The sequence below is a fragment of the Ctenopharyngodon idella genome, chromosome 23, assembly GCF_019924925.1.
Source record: "Ctenopharyngodon idella isolate HZGC_01 chromosome 23, HZGC01, whole genome shotgun sequence".
Classification (NCBI taxonomy): Eukaryota; Metazoa; Chordata; class Actinopteri; order Cypriniformes; family Xenocyprididae; genus Ctenopharyngodon; species Ctenopharyngodon idella.
The window spans coordinates 5194213-5217500 of record NC_067242.1 but is presented as its reverse complement, the minus strand read 5'-3'; the positions used below and the strand labels follow the sequence as shown (position 1 = coordinate 5217500).

Genomic DNA, 23288 nt, shown 5'->3' with positions numbered 1-23288 from the left:
AGGAACTCGGGCAGCCACGGGGGTCAGGTGCCACGGGCAGCCACGGCGGGTCAGGTGCCACGGGCAGCCACGGCGGGTCAGGTGCCACGGGCAGCCACGGCGGGTCAGGTGCCACGGGCAGCCACGGCGGGTCAGGTGCCACGGGCAGCCACGGCGGGTCAGGTGCCACGGGCAGCCACGGCGGGTCAGGTGGCTTAGGCAACCACGGCGGGTCAGGTGCCACGGGCAGCCACGGCGGGTCAGGTGGCTTAGGCAACCACGGCGGGTCAGGTGCCACGGGCAGCCACGGCGGGTCAGGTGGCTTAGGCGGCCACGGTAGGTCAGGTAGCTTGGGCGCCCACGGCAGGTCAGGGTCCGTAGCCGGCCACAGCAGTTCACAGGCGGTTGAAGACCGTGGGCGTGTAAGATCCCCACCCACAAGCTCAAGCAATTCGGAGGCCGCTGATGATCGCGGCCGTGCAGGGTCCCCACCCACAAGCTCCCCACCCTCAGGTATATGGCCCCCCCCCAAAAAGTTCTTGGGGAATTCAACGGAGGCCGTGGCGGTTTCGTGGGTAAGGAGCTCGGGTGGCGCCGGCAGGGCGAGGAGCTCGGGTGGCGCCGGCAGGGCGAGGAGCTCGGGTGGCGCCGGCAGGGCGAGGAGCTCGGGGACGGCCTCCGGGCCTACAGCGGGCTCTGGGACGGCCTCCGGGCCTACAACGGGCTCTGGGAAGGCCTCCGGGCCTTGAGGGATGGAGGAAGCCTTCTTCCTCCTCCTCCTCCGTTTACCTGGTTGAGGCGGTGGCTCTATGCCTACCTCCTCTGAGGGCGCTGCAGCGGGCTCACGGGTTGGAGCGGACTCGCGGACTGGAGCTGGTTCTGGAGTGGACTCACTGGCTGGAACGACCCCTATGTTCCCAGACACTGGCGGGGCGGCCATCTTGCCCGTGGGCACTGGCAAAGCGGCCATCTTGTCCATAGCATCCAGAGAATTTGAGTGCGTGGCAACCGGCGAGCTTGAGTGCGTGGCAACCGGCGAGCTTGAGTGCGTGGCAACCGGCGAGCTTGAGTGCGTGGCAACCGGCGAGCTTGAGTGCGTGGCAACCGGCGAGCTTGAGTGCGTGGCAACCGGCGAGCTTGAGTGCGTGGCAACCGGCGAGCTTGAGTGCGTGGCAACCGGCGAGCTTGAGTGCGTGGCAACCGGCGAGCTTGAGTGCGTGGCAACCGGCGAGCTTGAGTGCGTGGCAACCGGCGAGCTTGAGGGCGTGGCAACCGGCGAGCTTGAGGGCGTGGCAACCGGCGAGCTTGAGGGCGTGGCAACCGGCGAGCTTGAGGGCGTAGCGGCCAGCGGGCTTGAGTGCGAAGCGGCCGGCGGAGGCTTAGGAATGCCAGCCGCTCGTGCTGAAGTCAGCGGTGGATCAGCCACACTGGAACGCAACCCACTCCGCTCCCAAACAGATCCAGAGACGTGATGTAATTCTAGAAGATCAACGGAGACTTGACTTGGCTCTGGAAGATCAGCAGAGACATGATGTGATGATGTTGTGGCCGCCATTTTGTGAATGCTCTCTTTAGAGGCAGCCATTACATGGGGGAACGAGGTGTCGCGTTCCTCCGCGACACCCACAGTAAACAGTGAACCAACAGTAAGCAGAGCAAAGTCCAGAAATTCCACGAACGACCCTCGGGGACCATTAATAAGTAAGTAGTCCTTCAATGGTTCGTTTAATCCATAGCCAAAGAAGTCAATGAGGGCACAGTCAGGCAGGTCAGATAAATAGGCAATGTCTAGAAACTTCTGAATGTGGTCCTCGAGTGTAGAATTACCTTGCCGAAGGCGGACGAGACGTATTGCTGGGTCCATGCTGGGGCTGGAAGCGCTCGTAGAAGCTGCTGGATCGTTTGATGGCGAAGTCTTCTGTAATGATGGGTCGAATGCGTGAGGATCCATTTGCAGCTTGTTTATTAAAAGTACTTACAGAGTAGACAGGGCAAAGGCAGAGACACAAACAGGGACAGGCAATGGTCGAGGCAGGCAGCAGACAAACTGTATCGGGTCACAGGCGGAGATCAGGGCAGGCAGCAAACAATCACAGTCCCGTACACAGGCAAGGTTCAGGGCAGGCAGCAGAGAATCACAACGAATAAACAATCCAACGGTAACAGGGTAAACAGTCCACAAGAAAACGCTCAGAGTTGATCACCGGGGCAAATCAAGACTTCGCCAAGGGTGTGTGTGTGTGTGTGTGTCTTAAATAGTCCAGGTAATGATCTGCAGGTGTGTGTGGCAATTGGTGATTGGTGCATGTGATTGGAAGGGAGGATTATGGGAAGTGGAGTCCAGGAACTGACAGGAACAGGCAGTGATCGTGACAATATTGATGGGCTAGTTATACAGTTTCTCATGGTGGCTTAAATTTGTCACCCTTTCCCCCGGCTTCACAGACAAGGCTTAAGCTAGTCCTAGACAAAAATGCATGTTTGAGCTGTTTTAACTGAAAGCAACTTGTACTGACATATCTTAAATATGTCAGTGTCATTGTTTTGTCTCAAGATGCACACCAGTAATGTGTTTTTTTTACTAGTGAAAGTTTATAAAAGCTACTTAAATGCCTTAATTGAACTAAGGCCTAATCCTGGCTTAGGCTAAGCCCTGTCTGTGAAACCGGGCCTGTGTGGGGTAAACCATTACAATGGGAATATGCTATTGAATAGCCAATTATAGACTATTATAAAAGATTTTCAGCAAAATTTCAACAAAACACATGAAAGGACAAATGCAAATGGTAACATGCAAAAATATCAGCCATTGCTTTGGCCAGTTACTGTGTGTGTGTATATATTATATGTATATATATATATATATATATATATATATATGAGCAATATCACACATATATATATATATATATATATATATATATATATATATGAGCAATATCATCACATCGTAGCCGTGCGATAAGGCTGTATATCAGCACGGCTGTGATACGGCCGTAGGTAATCACAGCGTGACGATATACAGCCATATCGCACGCCTATGAGTGTGATATTGCATTTATACAACAGTTTGAGGGCACAAGTGTGTAAATAAATTAAAAAATAAAGAAATAAAGAAATAACATTGGAGTTTTAAAACCCACCCTTTAAAACCCGATTTGACTTGCTCAGGAATAAGTAATAGATTAATAAGACCAAAGGTTGCCTGTTTTATGTACCCAAAATAAATTATATCTCATGTTTAACCAATATAAGAGCTAACGGCAAATCCCCGAAGCACTGGTTGAGATAAAGCTGTTCTCGGCGGGTACACAAGCACTGAACGGCTGCTGAAGGCCTGGACCTCACATCTCCAAAAACGTCTAAACAAATTGTAAAATAGGCGTTATTATTAAATATGAGTCACATATTTCAGGTCTACAACTACATTCTCGCCTAAAAAACTCTTAAAACTACAGTTCGTGGTACAACAAGTTTGTAAAAAATATGGTGGATTTGCTCGGCCGCCATGACAACCGCTTCAAGCAGACACTCTAAAAAATGACTGTTAAAAAATGAAACAAATTTACACAGTAAAATACCGTTTTCCATTGAAACAGCAATTTACCATATAAAAACAATGCATTCTGAGTAATATTTGTCATTTTAAGAAAAGAGGCCTGGCTACTTCCTCAAAAACGACAAATAATATTGAGCAATATTATTTGTGATTTTTAAGAAAGAAGCCTACCTATACTTTCTCGAAAATGACTAATAATATTTCCCAGAATGCATTGTTTTTACAGTATATTACTGTTTCAAAGAAAAACGGTATTTTACTGTGTAAATTTGTTTCGTTTTTTTTACAGCTATTTTTTAGAGTGGAGTGATACAAATGGTGAAAAGGTGAATGCTGTTATCATTAGAATATTGCACGACTAACTAAAGTTAATCAGATTCAAGAACCAGAAAGAACTGTTGTATAAATTTGACTATTATACCTGAAGCCATATATTTTATTATATCTGATATATCATTTATATTATATCTGAAGCCATAAATAAATAAATAACTCTCAGTACACTACTTCAATGATATTATTACATTAGAACTTACAATATTATGTCAATTTTGCTGACTTTCACCTCTTATCTAATTGTTCTTCACCTGTCTGCATGTGGGATCTCTATCATCTCTTCAGGGTCTGTTTCTCACACAGATCTCCAGTGAGGAGATTTCAGCTTTCTTTGTGATTGCAATTGATATGTTGAAATGTTAAAAATACTGACATATCTCAAGGCTTGCATTCCATCACTTAGGATGCCTTGATTTATCTTCTTTCTCTTTTCACCATGACTATACCCTCATAAATAATCAAAGAACCCTGCATAGCTCCCAATCCAGTGTTTGTTTAGTAAACTTGCTTGACCGAGCGTGAATATTCAGAGGCTTGTTTACCAAGGATGCTTATGCGGTATTATAGCATGTAGTACCCAGAGGATCCAAGATCTAATGTTGTTTTTGTAAGGACTGCAGAATTTCCATAAGGAGCCCTTGGGAAGTCATTATGGTGCAGCTCGTTCACCAACCATCAATCTGTAATTAATATATGCAATTCAGATAACTCACTTCGGCCTATATCTCCATTATCATCTGCCCAAACAAGGACTGCATTCCTTCAGAAATGTGCGAGATTCATTATTGGGATCAAAGGAGTCATGTGGGAAAAATTCTCTTTCATTAAAGACACAAAGGACATCTGCTAGGTCAGGGATCATCTTGAATGTGCAAACTAATAAAATCCAAATATAAATGAGAGGAAGTGTCTGGTGTGTTGAATGACAGGAAGGAATTGTAGGAATGGATGTTGGGTGTGTGGAATTCCAGGATGCCTTTCTCAGGACCGCAGCGGCGGAAGGCTGTGTTGACCCAAGGCTGTATTTGCAGGAGACAGTGTGAATGACACTCCACCTATCAAACATAGAGGACTGTACGCTTTATCACACAACGTCTACAGTGATACAAAAGGCTAAAGAAAGATAGAAAGGAACCAGACTTGAAGGAATTAAAGGACTTAAAGGAACAGTTCTCCAATATAGAGTACCGGTCAAAAGTTTGGACACATTACTACTTTTAATGTTTTTGAAAGAAGTCTCTTATGATCATCAAGCCTGCATTTATTTGATCAAAAATACAGAAAAAAAAAAAAAAAAGTAATATTGTGAAATACTATTACAGTTTAAAATAATGGTCTTAATTTACTTTTATACTTTAAAATATAATTTATTTCTGTGATGCAAAGCTGAATTTTTATCAACCATTACTCCAGTCTTCAGTGTCACATGATCCTTCAGAAATCATTCTGATATGCTGATTTGATACTCAGTTATTATCATTGTTGGAAACAGTTGTGCTGCTTAATATATTTTTTGGAACCTGTGATACTTTTTTCAGGATTCACTGATGAATAAAATGTTGAAAAGAACAGCATTTTTCAAAATAGAAATATTTTCTTACAATATACATCTTTACTATATTACTATATTACTATACTACTACTTTATCAATTTAACACATCCTTGCTGAATAAAAGTATTAATTTCTTTCAAAAAAAAACAAAAAAAAAACATAAATAAATAAATTACTGACCCCAAACTTTTGAATGGTAGTGTATACTGTTAAAAAAAGTAAAAAAGTGTTTGTTTTTTGTTTTGTTTTTTACTTTTCTTTCTTCAAAGAATTAAAAGTATTACAGGTTATTAAAAAATATTAAGCAGCACAACTGTTTCCAACATTGATAATAAATCAGCATATTAGAATGATTTCTGAAGGATCGTGTGACACTGAAGACTGGAGTAATAATGGAGTACAATGCTGATTAACTACCATAGTATGAAGTCACAACTGTTTCCTAGAACTGTAGTAACATGGTTGCACCTCCGTCGTTTGAACCACACTGGTTCAACAATATAGGACTGTCGATAATGATGTCACACACAGGTGGAGGAGTAATAGCTTCTGCTAATTAATTTCTTCGAGATCTCTGAGATGCTGCTGTAATGAACATGGCACCTAATGACTGCTTCACTGTTTTTGTTCCATGTCATTTTGCTTTATTTGATGTTGGATTCATCACAGGTTCACTCATACATCATATTCTGGGGCATATGCACACTCTCCAAAAACAGAATTGTATATAGACTGAAATATATTCATATTCAAATTTAATTAACAATACAGAATGCACTTTATGTTAGGTTGTCTATTGTGCCCAAGAGCATGATCTATCAAAGTCCATGTGCCCTATTTTAACAATCTAAGCACATGGTCTAAAGCGTATGGCGCAAGTGTACTTAGGGCGTGACCGAATCCCCTTTTGCTAGTTTAAAGATGGGAAAAATGGCCGGTGCATGGTCTAAAAGGGTTGTCTCTATTCTCTTAATGAGTAATGGGTGTGTTTTGGGCGTAACATGCAATAAACCAATCAGAGTCTCATCTCCCATTCCCTTTAAAAGCCAATTGCACTTGCGCCATGGCTGATTCGCTATTTACATGGCGGAATTTGCAAGCGGAAAAACTGAACGCTTCTCTAACTGATCTGCTCGTGCGCAAGGTTAAAGCATGTGAGCAGACCATCTACGGGAAAAGCCGGATTCCACCAAAGCATTTTTATCTTTATGTACACAATAACAATCTTTTACATTGTAATCCTTTTATTTGTAATATTTGTCATGTTTGTGTGCTGCTGCGCGTCCCTGTGTGTGTAATAAGCAGAGAGTACGCGCGTTGTGCACCCGCCTATAAGCGCATATTACTAACGCACTCTTTAAATAACAAAACAAATATTGCGCCATTGACTTTAGACCAGGTTTTAGATGGTCAATGGAGCAGTCTATTTCAGTTGCCTCAAAATAGCAATGCGCCAACAATGCACCTGAACACACCTATTTTTCAGACCAGAACGCCCATGCATTTGCTATTTAAACAACATGGCGCAGGATGTGAAAATGATAACTGCGTTGGGCTGAAACTAGCAAAAAAGACTTGCAGTCCGCCTGGTGCCGCATTGCACCGAGTGTATTATAGGGCCCCATAAGTCATAAAAACAAGAAACTATACTTCTAACCCCAGCTCGAGAGCTATAATTGCTGATTGCGAATGTTTGTTGGAATTATGGAACTACGGAAATGCCAAATCATTGAACTATGTTAGTAACGACAGAACTCGCGACCATAGTTGGCTAACAATGCTTTTGGGAAACGCATATCTGGTTGGTTTCATGTTTTTGATGAAAACATTCAAAATATTTTCAAGAAAATATTTAATTTAATGACTCTAAATATGTCATATGGTTTAGCCACCAAATAAAAAATCATATTTTTTTCTTGCACGTCATCACATTTATTTATATAGCAATATCTGCAATACAGATAGTTTCAAAGCTGCTTCACAGTAATAAACAGGAAAATCAAATTTCAGCTGTAAAGCAGCTCTACAAAAGTTCAATTAACGTAATACGTGTTTACATATCACAATATCATTTTACTTAAAAATTTTGGGCGATACCGATAACCGATAATTCTTTATATTTGAAAAACGATAACCGATATATTGTCCGATAAATCCGAATCCACATTTTGATATATTTGTTGAGAGCCTTATTACAAAAACAAAAGTCTCATCATTAAAAGCCATGTCCCAAGCACACAATTATAATGTTCTCATTATAATTTTATGTAGCCTATATCACAGACTTGTGCTGCACATGTTGCACTGAACTGTATTTTCCTTTTTGAAGTGACTCCAAACATATTTCAAGCAATTTAAAACCATCATGGTGAACAGTCCGCATCTGAAGTGTCTCAGCTGAAGGAAACGGCTTTAACATATCTGTCACAATGCTGATAACGATAACATCAAAAATGAACACATATCGGCCAATACTGATATGGTAGCCGACATATTGTGCATCCCTAATTTTATGTGGACTTACTGGCACAAGGGCTTTCTCAGTTGACATCATATCCTCTTTTTTTTATTGATTGATTGATTGATTGATTGATTTTTTGTATGTTTTCACATGTTGGTTGAACTGTGTGATTTTGAATTTGTAGACAGAATGTATTTTTGATTAAATGAACTGTCATTGACCCATTTACTAACCTTTATGTTGTTCCAAACAGAACACAAAATAATTTTTTTTGAAAAACTGTTACGGTAGAGCGATAGTTCATAGTGAAAAGGACAATATAGCAGCATACAAGCATCATAAAAGTGGATGATATGAATTTTGTGCTATATTCCAAGCCTTCAGAAGTCACACGCTTTGTGTGATGAAATTCAAGTAATACACAGCAAATGTGGTCAAATGTGGTTTATTGTATTCCACACAGAAGAAGAAAAAACAGCTTACGGGTTTGGATCATCATGAGCGTGAGTAAATGAGAGTTTTTTTGTTTTTCATTTGTTTGGGGTTTGGGTGAACTATTTATTTAAAAAACAAGAACATGGCTTGTGAAAAATAAAGAGTAAAGATGAAGTGAGAGAGAGAGAGAGAGAAAGGGGGGCTGCACTGCCAAGAGCCAAGCGAGAAATATTTGCCCGTACGTCTGTAACGGTAGATTGCCAAATCGAATGTGTGTGTTTGCGATAACGCAAGGCTTTGAGTCTTTCATCTGAGGCAGAAAACTGCGAAAAGGAGATCTACCCGACTCCCTCGCTCGTCTCCTTGAGAGTGAGCAAGGCGACAAAAGAAAAGGAAGGCCTTTTTTCTCCTCTGCAAGAAACGAAACAGCTCGTCTCCTCTCGTTTGACTCTGCGTACAGTGCCTGTTAATTACGGTGACGGCCGGCGTCTTTTGATAATGTCGTTTTGTCGGGAAGACAGTTGTTTGTCGGTCACGCTTATTAGCATTCTTTTGAAACATTCATGAATTCATCTAAGGAAACAGGTGGGGACTCATCCCAGCGTATTGTGCGGTACAGAACTTGTCCAGAGTCGTTATGCTGGCAGTCACTGTTTAATTTGGCCGACGGAAATGAGAAGAACTCTCTCAGGTGGGTTGGCTTCTGTTTCTTCTCCGCAGGCAGGAGCGCCTGTTGATGCACAGATTACGTGGATGAAAACACACCTGCGGTTCCTCAGAAGTGTTGGTAAATACAGACTCTTGATTGATCCAAGGGGAGTCGCTTTGACTTCACTTGAAGTATGAACCAATCCTAACTTAGTTGGCTAGTGCAGCAGGTCATGCATTTGAAAACAGATAACATCATTTTTGTATCCAACATCTGTCAAGTCCCAATTCACAGTATGCACGACTGACAATGCAGTGGGTTAAATTCACAGGGCCTGGAATAAAAATGTTCCACATCATTCCCATTCCCATTCATACTTGTCATTTTCCCAGAACTCTTCTGGAGGGATATAAATATGATGACAGACATACAACAGACAATATTACATACATCTATTGTATACACACTGCAATCACATCAACTGTTTTAACAATGTCTTCAGTACCTTTCTGGACCTTGAAAGTGGTGGTTAAATTGCTGTCTATTGAGGAGTCAGATACCTCTTGGATTTCATCAAAAATATCTTAATTTGTGTTCCGAAGATGAACGAAGGTCTTATGGGTGTGGAACGACATGAGGGTGAGTAATTAATGACAGAATTTTCATTTTTGGGTGAACTAACCCTTTAAAATGCAATTCACATCATTGCAAGCACTCTTTGAATTCAATAGAGGCTTCAATATTACAAACAACACAACACTTGCAGTCTTGGTAGTATACTCAAAATTACACACAATATTAACTTCTTTATAAAGAGATTTTAAACTCACACAGTTTATGAGTTTGCCTCTTCTAGCACACACTGGCTCTAATGTGTGAACAGTATTATCCTGTCATTCTGTGTTTTTACTTGCCTGTAGTACACTAATTTCTTTTCTATCATCTCTAGACGCTTATGGAAGCCCCCAGGGGACAAAATGCCTTCATTAGCACTTTGCTGTAATATTGCATAAATGCTTCATGTGGCTGTAATCTAATAGTAGCAACATGGATGAAACGTGTTGCCTCTGTAGCTGCATATAAAATGTAAGCAGATGCGTAGACAAAGGGCTGTGAATGAAAATAGGATTGTGAGGTTAGCGTGTCACTGCAACGGGTCTCTGAGCATTACATAATGAGCATGACTGAATCAAACATGTGATGACTGCAACTGGGTTACTTCCCCTTGGCCACCGACTCACTTCCTGTCACCACTGGAAAAGAGTGTATAGAATATGATGAAAACTCTGGTAATAAAGAAAGACATATAGAAAATGCTCCAACGGCTGTTGTGATTTCTGTGCCACTAAACAGAATTGCAAAAATAACACCTTTTTTTCTAAAAAGTCTCTGCAAAAATCAGAAGCATATTCCCTGAATTCTTAAACCATGTTTCCATGGCAGGAACTTTCCCCAGGAACTAGGGACTTTGGGGTGGTAGTGTGTTTTGACTGCAGGGACCACACTGTAAAAAAATATTTTTCATGATTTGTTATCACAACATTTTTTCTTTTGTCAAATCAACTTCAGTAATTAATGTGGTTCAGATAACATACTATTCTGAGTTTCTGTTGGTTAAACCAATTGCCTTCATTGTACTAACTCAAATTTTTAATTTCAATGAACTCAAAATTTTAAGGCAACCAGGTTTTTTAAGTTAAACCAACTATTCTTTTTTACAGTGACATTTAAGTTAAAAATTTCCCATTTAGAAAGTCCCTGCTTGGAAGGTAGTACTTTTTCAAAGTTCAGGAACTTTCAGGGGTGGGACTTGAGCACTGAACATGCTGATTGTTTGAGTTCACGCAGCATTTTGATTGGTTGACTCCATACAGCATTTTATTTCAACCACCATTTTTAAAAGTCTGTTGCGTTGCATACAGTAAGAGTAGTTTGAAATTCACAGCCGGTGTTCCACTGAAATTACTTGGAATAATTTGTCCCAGGAACTTTTTTCCCAGGAACTTTTCCCCCCAAACCTGTTGCTGTCTTCCATCGTGGTCTAAAGTACAGTGAAGATTATTCTGGTGACAGGACTGTCCGCGACTTTCCAGTTCCCGCTGGATTTCGTCCTCCGCATATAAGCTTAATAAAGCCTGAACCTCGTCGTCGGTCCATCAGTCGTATTTCCATTGTAGATTGGAATAGTAAACAACTCTTACTGCACGCACCGCAACAGAAATAAAATGCTGTGTGGAGTCATCCAATCAAAATGCTGCGTCATCTCAAGCAGTCAGCATGTTCAGCGCCCCACACCCGAAGTTCCTGAACTTTGAAAAAGTACTACCTCGCGAGCAGGGACTTTCTGAGGGGTAAAATTTTTACTGGAACTTCATTTAGACCCTGGTTCCTGGGGAAAGCTTCTGTGGTGGAAATGCGGCTAATGGAGTTTAAAAACTATGAAAGATGGACTGACGATGAGGTTCAGGCTTTATTAAGCTTATATGTGGAGGACGAAATCTAGCAGGAACTGGAAAATCGTGCGCAGTCCTACGTCACCGGACTTAATCTTCACGGAACTTTAGACCACAAAGGAAATGCAGACAGCAACAGGTCTGGGTGAAAAAAAACATTCCTGGGACAAATTGTTCAGAGTAATTTTGGTGTAAACTAGGCTTTATATTATTTCTGGTGTTTACAGAGCCTACATATATTTCAATGATATCTGTCAGGTAAGCAGGTACACAAAAAAGCATGCAAAAGAAATACAGTGACTTGAAGAATATTTACTTAGAGGGTTGACATGCTTTCAACATTCTTGCACTCGACACAAAAAAAAAAAAAATGGATATTGAAAAATTGTTTTGATATCACAACAATCATTCTCTCTGCTTTCAGACCATTTGGAAAACCTCATGAATTACAAAAGCTTATCACATGCAAAAACATGTTACCACAGTGATTGAATGCCCTGGAACAATCTCTAACAGGATGTGATTAAAAGCAACACAGTTACACATGCAAAATCCATCACAAATCAGTTTGAGTCTGTCTACAAATTTGCTACGACATGCCGTCATTGCCAGGTGCATCTGAACTGGTTTTTGGCTCCGAGAAGAATGTTTTCTTGCTTAGAGATTGCGATTCATAGAGACATAATAGAGTTCTCAGTTAAGTAACAACATTGTCTCAGACATTTCTTCTAAAAGTCCTTTGGAGACATAAAAATGGACACAAAAATGGTGACAAACATTAACAGGGAACGTTCTCAGCTAACATTCTCTCAACGTTATGAACAAATGTTCGTTAATAGAACATTCGCTCAAAGTTATCTGGTCTTTAATAATGTCCTGAAAACAGCAAAAAAAAATTATTTATCTGGAACCTTTTTTCTGAAATGTTTCAGTTGGACATTCATCTAGCATTTTTTAAATGTCACTACTTGTTTCAGAACATTCAGAGAACATTCAAAAGTAACAATCTCATAAAGTTTGAAGAATGATAAAATGGAATGTTTGAGTAACCAAGAACAAAAAGTTTTTAAAAAAAATAAAATAAAAAAAAAACTGTTCATTTTGAGTGTTCAGAGAACATTCACAAGTAACGTTTTCATGAAGTAGAGCCATAAAATCAATGTGAATAGAAAAACTATGATCATTTGGTATGATCAGAAGAAATATATGAGCAGCAGGAGACTTGGGCAACTCATTTATGTCTTGTAGAAATGTTTGATAGATCAAAGACTATTGGATTTCACTTTCTTATGGGTTTTCACCTTTGGCTAAATGCAAGAGCTCAGCTGGTTAAGATGAATCAATGGGGCTAAAGAACTGAATGGAGAACAAAAAGCTGATAAACGAGTGTCAAGGAAGTGAAACGAGTGAGAGATTTTACAGCCAGAGGCCCGAAAGTTCTATTGGAGTTGCACAAGACCAAACAGATGTGATGTGAGCAATTGTGCGGCTCGACTTCCTTAGCGATGAGGTCATGAGGAAGTGTTCCTCGACACAAATATAGAGTCCACTTCAAGACCAATTTAAAGTCAAATAAAGATTTTGCAATAATGTTTTCATTTCTTGTTTCCATATCTTGCTTTTTTTCCCATTAAAATCAAACATTCACACTTCCCTTATTTTCACTGAATTCTTATAGAGGGATATAGATATGAACATTATATTGTCAAAAACGTATTAGATTAAAGTCCCCCTGTAGTCAATAATATTATACCTTAAAACTCATCTTTGATTACCAAAATGACATATTTAAACATTTTTCCTGTGAAAAAAATGTCATGCCTTAATATTGAATGTAACTCTACACCCTTGCTTCATTTAGTATACGTGGATCTACGAATATGCTAATTAGCCCCGCCTCCACTCACTCGCACGAGCTCAGAGATCCACTCGGTCAACTTACTGAGGTAAACGCTGCACAATGGTATCGTTTTTTACAACGTCGGACACATAACAGTTATTAATATGATTAGCCTTTTGCTTCACTACGTTATCAAACAGCTAATAATGTGTTGCTAATGTTACACAAACCATGTTCCCGCTCTTCATCTCAGAGTCAGACAGCTGCCTTCTAAAATTCAGTAACCTTAGAAATGCTTTGAACAACTCAAAACGTCAGTGGAGAAAGGCATATAGTTCATCATAATATTGTAATAAACATCATAAACCAGCTATATTGCTAAATCAACCTGATTTTTCATATTAACAGAAAAATATACTGGGATAACATGGCTTCTCTTGAGACTCCATTGCTTCAGAGCTGTCATAGTTAATGATATGCTAAAGCCCGCCCACATGTTGACGTGATTGGTTACAAGGTAGTTTGTGACGTCAGAAACACCAATGATTTCAAACCATGTTTTTGAGACGGTCTTTAGATCACTGCAGTTTTAAAGAGAAAATACTCAGCAATGGTGTTGACTTATGAATTTGCACATGGTTTGTTTTAAAGCATATTTAAAACACCACATAAACATATAAACAACATTAAAAACTTGATATTCACCACAGGGGAACTTTAAAATAAAAATCATGTTACTTTTTCATTTAAAAAAGCCCTATAAAAGCAAAATACAGTAACACTGAAACTGAAACTTCAGAATTGTTTATTGAATTTTGTTCGATCTGATATCAGTTTCCATTCTCTGTTTTCTCTGTATATGAGCAAAGAGCCAAACCCACCTGTTAAGAGACAAGAAACCAAGTCTCTATCATAATTTTGACAAAAATGTCTAGTAACGGTGTGTATGACGAAATAATGAAAATCTTGATTACATGTTGCAGTCAATTAATTAAATAAAATGTTTGTATTAAAAAGGCATGGAATCCATCTAACCATTTTCCAAACCGCTTATCATGTAGGGTAATGGAAGGCGTTACATTTATTTATGTAAAATAAAAAGTGATACTCCTTGAAATGGAAAATGACAGGAAATATGACATGAAATCTGCCTTGAAATGTAAACTGTCAAGTATTAAAAAAAAAGCAAAACAAAAGAACCATTTTTTAAGTGATGGACTTGCTGCTTCGTAACTCATCTGCATAGAATAACAGAAGGCTTGTCATCAGATTGCTGATGCAGTGTAAATTTGAGCCTAAAAACACAGCACAGGGAAAGTGTGGGCTGTCAAGTATTCACATGTACAATAGGTAGCTTAGGCCAGAAAATCTTTTTGTTATTGCAATTCTACATACAAGCCTCATCAGCAATTTTTGGCTTTTGAAACATGTCGGATTATGCAAGAAAGCAGCGTTTGCTGATTGGTGCTCCACACTCATCCGTTTAGTGTTCAAGCTGCTGATTATAAGACGCACGACACGGACAGAGAGAACAATCACATCTCAGTCACTAAACTAACAAGCAGCAAAGCCAGCAAAAGAACTTAGGTCAATTCAATAGGAATCTTATTTAGACTTATGTTGAGGCGTCAGTGTATGTATGATTTTAAACATCCTCAGCTGCCTGTAGAAACATGCTAGTTGCCTACATGTAAAAAAAAAAAAAAACATGTAAAAGTCCTGTTGCTTTAGAGACAACAAGATGGAAACAGTGATAAACGACCAAGTTGAGCAACCGTGGTGTTCGTAAACGTTTGATGCTGTCATCATATTTCCCCAGTTTAATTCATCACTCAGGTTTAAAAACATTACCACAAGACCGCAGGACATGCTGTCAGGAAAGCAGATATTGGCCTGGACATGTACAGACTTGTCTTGTTTCCAGCGTCTCATTCAATGTTGTTATGAGGAGCTACATGAGCTGATTCACTAATATTGAACCCAGTACAAAATCTGCACCCGTGAAGTTCGGCAGACTTTCACATAATTAAATGTCTTTTATTCACAAAATTGTACACGTCCACCCTAATGTAAATCTTAAGTTTTACTATTTATCTACATGTAAATTGAAAGTGTACTTACCCTTGTGAAAAAGAAGTACACTTTTAGTATACTTATTATAAAAAATAGTACTTATTATAGAAACAATATGCTTTCTTTAAGTGCACTTAAAGGGTTACTTCACACAAAAATGAAAATTCTGTCATTTATTACTCACCCTCATGTCGTTCCACACCCGCAAGACCTTCGTTCATCTTCGGAACACAGATTAAGATTTTTTTGATGAAATCCGATGGCTTAGTGAGGCCTGCATTGCCAGCAAGACAATTAACACTTTTAATGCCCAGAAAGCTACTAAAGACATATTTAAAACAGTTCATGTGACTACAGTGGTTTAACCTTAATATTATAAAGCGACGAGAATATTTTTGTGTGGCAAAAAAACAAAATAATGACTTTATTCAACAATATCTAGTGATGGGTGATTTCAAAACACTGCTTCATGAAGCTTCGAAGCTTTACAAATCTTTTGTTTCGAATCAGTGGTTCGGAGCGTGTATCAAACTGCCAAAGTCATGCCCCCCAATGGTGAACCATAGAAATTTCGAAACACTTATGACTTTACTGAAATCACGTGACTTTGGCAGTTTGATACACGCTCCGAACCACTGATTCGAAACAAAAGATTCGTAAAGCTTCAAAGCTTCATGAAGCAGTGTTTTCAAATCGCCCATCACTAGATATTGTTGAATAAAGTTGTTATTTTGTTTTTTTTTGCCGCATAAAAAGTATTCTCGTCGCTTTATAATATTAAGGTTGAACCACTGTAGTCACATGAACTGATTTAAATATGTCTTTAGTAGCTTTTTGGGCATTAAAAGTGTTAATTGTCTTGCTGGCAATGCAGGCCTCACTGAGACATTGGATTTTATCAAAAATATCTTAATTTGTGTTCTGAAGATGAACGAAGGTCTTACGGGTGTGGAATGACATGAGGGTGAGTAATTAATGACAGAATTTTCATTTTTGGTTGAACTAACCCTTTAAGTGGCCTTTTCATTCAATTACTATTATATTATTTGAAACAGATTTTTAATATATATATATATATATATATATACAGTCAAACCAAAATTTATTCAGACACCTTGAACATTTCATTCATTATTACAGTTTATTCACTATAGTTTAAAAAAAAAAAAAAAGGTAATAAAATATGACAAGATCTCAGAGTTAAACTGTGTCAGAAAAAAAATAATCTTAATTATGTTAGATAACACTTAAGTAAAACATGGTCAGGTCAAAGTGTCTGAATCATTTTTGGTTCTGAGATTACTGATAGACCCATAGAAGGGTGTTCAGGTGCCCTGGTGGACTATTAAACTGCTTGTTTTAAATGCGCTTTGTAAATAGCTGTAGACTTGTTTGATACTTATAATGTATTTCCCTCTGTTAATAACAGTGTAAAATTTTAGGGCCTCATTAAATTTTATACAGCCATTAATGCCAGCTCAGGAACTCAGTGTGTGTTATGAATAACACTGTGTTAACTGCTGGTGTATATGGACTGTTTCCCCAAGTCACTGAGGGGAAGGTTTCTCTTTTTTTTCTCTCTTTCTTTCTTTTTTTTTTTTTTTTAATCTTTCAACTTTGATGCTTATACACTGACTTCTCCACAAACATCATGATTTCAAAGTAACTCAATGTGTAACCATTGTCTTTAATTTCATTATCTAGTAATTCCCAAGAGAAGAATCAAGCCGATGATTATTCCTCTCATGCCACTGAAAATTCAGTGCACCTCTATCTTCATGTTTTGCAACTGTTAAAAATCAAATCTGCATGTGATAAAACACATCCTTTGCAAGTTGTTAGATGTGTGAAATTCAAAAGCTTCTCATCTTACACTCTTTTATAAAATGGTGGTTAAGAAACAAGTATTTCCAAGAATGTACCCAGACGGTCAAACAGTCAGTAGCCTTAAGGTGCAATTACATTAACAAAATTTTGCGGGCAAATATTACAGTCACTGCCCTTGCCGTCCAGAATAAAAGAGAACATCCCAATCGAGTGAAGGGATTTGTGGAAACTGTGGTTCCTAATTATTGTGATCCAACATTTGCTTTGCATTTCAGGATGAAAAGACAAACATTTCAGATGAAGGATAATCCACTTCTTACCTCCGAGACTGTGTTATGATCTATATGACCTTATTATTTTTATTGTGAGTATTAGGCTTATCATCCCATATGGAAAAGTTTTGTTAAAAACATCTGTGATTCTTATATGTTCTAACAGAATATTATAAGGGACATATATGCTGCAAAAACCGCATATACAATTTGCATAATATTTATGTATTTTCAATCCTATATGTCATATATGTCCCACAAATAACTAAAGTCTTATAGATTGTCATGATGTAAAAACATAGGAAAATAATGCAAATTTAATAGGCCTATGAATGTCTTAAGATGTGTATATTAAACATAGTGCATCAGTTTAAGGCTGTACTTTACTCATGCCCTCGCTCATATCTTGTCATTAAGTGGAGTCCTACACCTGTCAATCACAGTCATATAATGTATAATCATAGACTTTCAATCTTAGATGAAACACATATAAACTACATGCAAGCACATATATTAATTACAAAATTAACATTTTAATTACAAAACTAATTAATTAGATTAACGTTTTAAAGTGGAATGACACTTGGTGACTTTAGTCGCATTAGCTATGTGAACACAAAAATCACGGACATGATTCAGATGTGTTAAAGGGTCAGGAAAAAAATTCACACCTGGCTCCTTCGCGGTTAAAAATGACCGCCATAGGAAATTAATGGGAAATAAGAAAACATACAAAAAACTCTGGGAATCTTTTGGTGGTACAAACTACAAATCAACTGTGCAGAAAAAAGTGCACAGCAATGAAGGGGTCACGCTCTAAAATGTGCAAAACAGATACATCCACCCCACTAGTGTGACTATAAAACAGAGCAAGTTTTTGCAAATGTGAAATAATCAAGAATTCAGCCACTATGCAGGAAAAAACAGCAAGAAGTTTACACACGCACACAAATGAACTGGCTGTAACAATTATGGTAACACTGAGCCAAAAGACTCAAATAAGAGGTTGAAATCAGATCTGATTCTGACCCAGATTGATTGATGTAACCCGGGTAACTCAGACCAGTAAAGAGAAAAAAAGTTAAGAAAAGGAAAAAAAAAAAAAAAATTCTAGAAGAAAAAGAGATTCATCCAATCACTAATCGTGCTGCAGTGAGAGACACCCATAAGAGCCAATAGTAGCGGCGCATTCATAAGTCCCGCCCACTGGTCGCGCCGGCGCTGCTTTCAGCGTGAGAACATGAGAGAGAGTCAGAGCAGAGCAGAGCAGATCAGCACAGACCGTTTCTCTAGAAAATCCATTGATCTAACCGGAAATGTGATTGAAAGTGGAGCTTTTGAAGTCGATGCGTCAGCCTGAAGTGATGTCGTCGGAGAGAGAGAAGAGAGAGACGGAGCGGATCCCGGAGTGTATCAGCACTGTGAGTAATCTTCCTTGTGTGAATAAAGATATGATTCTGTTTTGCTTTAGTGAGTGAAATTTTAGATATTAATCTGAATATAATGTAAATAACATGTCGAAGTTTCTAAAATTATTAATTCTGAGCCGTTTTGAGTAGGCCGCGTGCACACAGCGCGAGCTGAACTGATTAGCACATGGGCTAAAGCTAACACGAGTAAACATGATAATTGTCATGAAATGAGATAAAGAGTGATATGAGTGTCGGTGTGTTTAATAACGGCCTTTTAATGTTTAATTTGATTGTCAATTTGAGATATTCATATGATTTATGGAAATGTCTGAATCAAAAGTTAATTTGTTGTTTTGCAAAGCCTGTCTTTCTTTCTATGTGTGTGTGAACGTGATAATTATTGTTTATTCTGGTCAATAAACCTAAATATAACTTTCACTTTACAACAGGGAGTCAAATTTTGTGACACACTTTTAGCAATTTATAAATAAAACCAACACTAAACAGTTACTAGCTTCTTATTTTTCAGTTTATTTAATTGGTGAAGTACATTACTACACAAAAATATGGTTTGCTAAAAAAAAATCTAAAAGGCGTTTACTGTACATTCAGTTAATCATTAATTACTAGCTTATTTTTTGTTTATCGCATGAATGTGGATCCTTCAAATGTTTAATACATTTTAAATATTGGCTAATATGCCCTTACTAGCCTATATGTTAAGTTAATCATTAATTACTGTTGTGTATGTGCATAACATGCATAATTGTGGACCCTTCAAATAACGTGTTAACTCCTTTGAGATCTGCCTCCCTCCCCTTCAGGTACAGTCATTTTATGTTCATCCGTTTACATTTATTGAGGTAAGAAGACAAATATCTAGGAAGATGAATGCGTATCATTTCCATCTCTTGTTTCTTGTTCCTTGACAGACCCAAAGGAAAAGGACAGTGATTCCCAAACCACAGAGAAATGTTGCCTGAACGACTGTTGATGAGTATCAAGCACAAGCCCTTGACAGAGACTCAGAAGAGGCTGAAAAAAATGTAGGAAAACAAAAAATTGAGAAATGACAACAAAAAAGTAAGAAAAATGCTCAGAGGCATGTATTAGTTATTGTACTGTTGTGGTGAATCAGCAGCCAGCTATCAAACTGTTTGGTGGTTTACTTTAGTAGTTTTTACTGTCTTTGAACTTCAAACTTTCAAAAATTTTGTAGAACTGCTATTGTTTCAATATTATTATTCAACTTGCTATGTAAAGTTAAGACAAAGAATTTAATAAATATTGGTAATTAATTACATCAAGTACATTACAAGAAACCTGAAAGTTATCCAACCTCTAACATCTGGCATGATGGCTTTGCAAAATGCATCATTAACATTAAATTCATCAGCTTAGATGACCATATGTACACACAGGAGGTAGTTGAGAGAGTGGTGGAGATTGGCTGAATGGATTCGAAAATGGTAAAACTCAACTGTTTAACTTTAGGAGAGTTGGAAAATGAGCCTATTTTCAAAAAAAGTGGAGTGTTCCTTTAATAAAACAACAAAAGACTGTCCTTTTGCTTTATAGCTCTTTTGCATATAGCATAGATATAGATTAAATTCACTATATACCGTATGTTTTCATAGCATTCAGTTGGCACATTTATTTGAAGGACAGCATTGGGCAGGATGTGGAATAGTGTTTTGTCAATAAAATAAAATAAAAAAGAGAACTGATATTGTATTCGATTAATATTAAGTCCTAGTGCGGAAGATGCTGCCTTAGCAAATCGCACTATATTACTGGCATTCTCGACAATGTACCTGTGTAAAAGTGGGGATTTAGCACTTTATAGCATGAAGAACAAATATAGACTGTGCATAGAGATCGGTTTAGGACTCATCAATGCAAAATCACACCCTGCATGTGGGAGTTTTTGTTCTTAATGTTTATTATGTTTATTAATATTGAATTTTATATGATTTATGTGTTTTTTTTTTTTTTTTTCTCCTCCCCAGTTCAACAACTGGTTCGGCTGACTCTCAGCTGATCCACATCTACCTATAGGAATACGACGCCTATCACAGCATCCTTAGATAAGGTGTTTAAATGGAATGCCCTAAGCCTTTGATCGCTGATTTACACGCCATTCTATAGGCCTGTATGGATGTTTGGACTATTGGAGATAAATATAAAAAAAATAAAAAATGCAATGAAAATGATATAAATATCATTATGAATATGAATAAACACATGTTTGCTCTGCAATTCACTGGCATCATGTTCGACAGATTAGGTCATTAAAATTACACTGTTTTATTATTGAGTATATTTGGTACTATAGACTATATCTGATATAGATCTGAATTAATTAGATTAATAGATTATAGATTAATTCTAAAACAGAATAATAATAATAACTAAAAAACAAAATTAACAGGTTTAATTATGCCTCCTCACTAGTTTACACCGTAGCATTGGCACTATAGATACTAGATGTATCTAGCTTTGAAAATGATACAAAAATACATTTAGACTCCCGCTAAGAGCTTCAGCTAATGGTCCACACGGAATATATGCCCATCTGTATCTTGTCACGTCCTCTGATATTGCTTTCGGCAGACACACACAGACCTGAGACCTCACACACAGTGTAATCAAAGAAGAGGAGCTGGCCAAGCTGCTACATCTGCATGCATCTTTTTGGCGAGAGAATGTGCTAGATGTGCCAGTTTATTAAAATTACGGGCCAGTCATGAGGAGATAAAGATGAACTGGCCTGAAATGTGAAGCCACAACATCCCCCATATCTAACATGCACAGTCGTGCTCCACTAAACAACAGATCCAGCAGTGAGGTTGAATAAGATTTCCTTTGTGATAAAGAAGTACACTTATTAAGGAAATAATTTACTTTACATTGTTTGTACTTAAGTATATTCTTTTAAAGTTTTCAGACCTTGAATTGCATGTTAAAGGGTTAGTTCACCCAAAAATGAAATTTCTGTCATTAATTACTCACCCTCATGTCGTCCCAAATCTGTAAGACCTTCATTCATCTTCGGAACACAAATTAAGATATTTTTGATGAAAGGATTTCTGAACCACACATAGGCAGCACAGTCATTGCACCTTTTGAGGTCTAGAAAGGTATTAAAGACATTGTTAAAATAGTCCATGTGACTACAGTGGTTCAACCTTAATGTTATAAAGCGACGAGAATACTCTGCTGAGGCAAAGTCATTTTTTTGTTGCGCATCAAGGGATTTATTCTGTAAATGTGTTTCCATTGTAGTTTATGCGTATGTCTTCTTATCAGATTATATATATATATATAATTTATTTTTATTATTATTATTATATAATCTGCCTTAATTGAACGCATACGTTTTTTTTTATGCACATTTTTAGAATTTATGAGCATCTTGGCATTTACATCCAGCAATTTATGCAATATCCCAAAATGTGCATAAAAATAGGTGCATGGAAACCTAGCTATTGAGTTTGTCATGTTGTGTATTTAGGTTAGGATTTGTACTCTATTAGAAATATTTTAATGGTGCAATATGTTTCAAAATTTGGGCTGCACGCGGATGGGGTGTGCGGCCGGCCGTGAGCCCTCCGCATGACGAAAATTACGTCATGCGGACGGTGCACGAACGCGGACGGCCGAAGGCTTAAGTCTGTGTCCAAATCGCATACTCTTGAGTAGGTACTTATTTTGAATAAGTACCATTACTCTTGCCTGTTTGACACACATTGTATGAAACAAATCCAAACATTGTCCTATACTAAACCAGAGTGACATTTTCAGTGCTTTCTGTTTGTGTTATATTGGAGGGCGACAGCAAATTGAATCACTGGCTCGGGGGATTAATTGCAGGCTTAGTAGGTGTCTCAACACTTCGCATCTCCTGTGGTTTGTTCTCTGGAGTGTTGTGCTTCTTATGAAGAGTAATCTCAACAAACACACGACCACAAGACCATCTCTGGGAAAAGATTTCTTAATATGAACTGTGCCTGTAGGGGCCTGTTGACTCAGCGGGGTTATGACGGAAAGCTTTCAGTTGAATTGATGGTTATTAATTCTGCTGTCCAACAGTTCTTCTTTTTTCACTCTGAGTTATTATTTATCTACCTTATTGTGTCCCCTTTGTGGGGGTAAGATAGGTTTATGGCACATGGTAATGTGTATTCTCTCTTATTCACAGAGTTTATTGCCAAATTTGTTTCTACCTAAATGGCTGAAAATGCATGGAGCCCATCAGCAATTAAGTTGAGGCAAGGAGGGAAATGGGTTTACGAACTGGCGCTAATGTTTGCCTTAATTTTATAATTTCATTTTGAGGAGCAGACAAAATTGGATTTTGCAGGCAGTTTTTTTTAATGAAAATGGAGGAAATCAATGCAGGATAAACGACTCTGAGTCATCAGCAACATTTTGAAAAG

The 23288-nt window shown here is 38.3% G+C and overlaps 1 long non-coding RNA gene across 1 annotated transcript; it reads left to right on the top strand.

Moving 5' to 3' along the window:
- Nucleotides 1–17977: 17977 nt before the first annotated feature.
- LOC127505737 (uncharacterized) lies at nt 17978–21353 on the top strand. Its single transcript, XR_007927797.1, has 3 exons — nt 17978–18876; nt 19782–19932; nt 20859–21353. It is a non-coding gene; the product is annotated as an uncharacterized LOC127505737 (long non-coding RNA).
- The last annotated feature ends 1935 nt before the right edge of the window (nt 21354–23288 follow it).